The sequence below is a fragment of the Cebus imitator genome, unplaced genomic scaffold, assembly GCF_001604975.1.
Source record: "Cebus imitator isolate Cc_AM_T3 unplaced genomic scaffold, Cebus_imitator-1.0 Scaffold39, whole genome shotgun sequence".
Lineage (NCBI taxonomy): Eukaryota > Metazoa > Chordata > Mammalia > Primates > Cebidae > Cebus > Cebus imitator.
This window is the reverse complement of record NW_016107354.1, coordinates 28661-30798: the sequence shown is the minus strand read 5'-3', so window position 1 is coordinate 30798 and position 2138 is coordinate 28661.

Here is a 2138-nt window from a genome sequence, read left to right as displayed (position 1 = left end):
AAGTGAGCACATGCTGTTGGAAAAATGGTGACTTTGGACATGCTCGACAGTTGCTGCAAACCTTCAATTTGTAAACAATGCAGTTATCGATGAAGCACGATTAAGTGGAAGTGCCATAGGGCCATGCTTGTATTTTGTTCATCTCTAGACCCAATAAATAAGAATTACTTGGAAAGTACCTCTGCAAGATAAACGATCAAGTCCTGAAGTGCACTTGAGGGGTCATCACTACCTTATCACCAGTTCCAATCACAGGGGTGAGCAGTTGAATGAGTTTTGTTTTCACTATTTACCGGTTGAAACATTCCTTAATTTAAGAAAAGGCTGGGTGCAGTGGCTCACACCTGTAATCTCAGCACTTTGGGAGGACCAGGCAGGCAGATCACGAGGTCAGGAGATTGAGACCACTCTGGCCAACATGATGAAACCCCATCTCTATTAAAAATTAGCTGGGTGTTGGTGGCACACACCTATAATCCCTGCTACTCAGGAAGCTGAGGCAGGGGAATCACTTGAATCTACGAGGTGGGGGTTGCAGTGAGCCGAAATCACACCACCGCACTCCAGCTTGGCAACAGCGAAACTGTCTCAAAATAAGTAAATAAATAAAAATAAAATTAAGAAAAAAGGCCAGGTGTGGTGCCTAACACCTATAATCCCAGCACTTTGGGAGGCCGAGGTGGGCAGATCACTTGAGGCCAGGAATTTGAGACCAGTCTGGGCAACATGGTGAAAACCCATCTCTACTAAAAATATAAAAATAAGCCAGACAGGCCAGGCACAGTGGCTCACACTGGTAATCCCAGCACTTTGGGAGGCCAAGGCGGGAAGATCACCTGAGGTCAGGAGTTTGAGAGCAGCCTCATCTCTACTAAAAAAAAAAAAATTAGCCAAGCATAGTGGTGGGCACCCATAATTCCAGTTACAGGGGAGGCTGAGGCAGGAGAATCACTCAAACCTGGGAGGCAGAGGTTGCAGCGAACTGAGATCACGCCATTGCACTCCAGCCTGGACAACAGAGTAAGACTCTGCCTCAAAAGAAAAGAAAGGCCGGGCGCAGTGGCTCATGCCTGTAATCCAAGCACTTTGGAGGCCAAGGTGGGTGGATCACCTGAGGTCAGGAGTTCAAGACCAGCCTGACCAACATGGCGAAACCCCGTCTTTTAAAAAAAAAAAAAAAGAAAGAAAAGAAAAGAAAAAGGCCAGCTGAGCACGCGGTGGCTCACACCTGCAATCCCAACACTTTGGGAGGCGGAGGCAAGAGGCTCCTTTGGGCCCAAGAGTTCGCGAGCAGCCTAAGCAACATAGGGAGACCCTGTTTCTATATAAAAACGAAAAAATAGGCCGGGCGCGGTGGCTCACGCCTATAATCCTAGCACTTTGGGAGGCCGAGGCAGGTGGATCACGAGGTCAAGAGATCGAGACCATCCTGGTCAACGTGGTGAAACCCCGTCTCTACTAAAAATACAAAAAAATCAGCTGGGCATGGTGGCATGTGCCTGTAATCCCAGCTGCTCAGGAGGCTGAGGCAGGAGAATTGCCTGAACCCAGGAGGCGGAGGTTGCGGTGAGCCGAGATCGCGCCATTGCACTCCAGCCTGAGTAACAAGAGCGAACCTCCGTCTCAAAAAAAAAAATAATAAAGAAAAAATAAATTAAAAAAAAATAAAGAAAAAGGCCACTTCTCTAATATGCAGGGAATAAAATGCTGAATGGATTTTCAAAAACTTGGGAGTGATGACTGGCAAGGATGCTGACACCAAGCAAAGCAAGGCTCGGCAGAGATCAACAGGCACCCCTATCACAAGTGAATCTTGACAAATGAATGTAACCAGGATGGCTAAGATGAGCTCCCAGAAGGGAGGGCTCTTGGGCTCAACTTAAGAGCTGTTTTGAGAAAATGCAAAACCTGATCTTTGACTCTTAAACAGAGGCAAACTAAGGGAAGCAGATGAGAGCAAAGGTGGTGTTAAGAACTTTGCAAAAAGGATTGTTTAATGACACAGCAGATCTGTCTTCTCCTCAGTGCTCAAGGCAAGGCTGACAAGGGCTGCCTAGGGGAATTTCTGGCTGGCTAAAGATTAAGTCCCCTTCCAACTCAGATTTCTGCCCAAAGATGGTAAACATACAGTAGTCTCT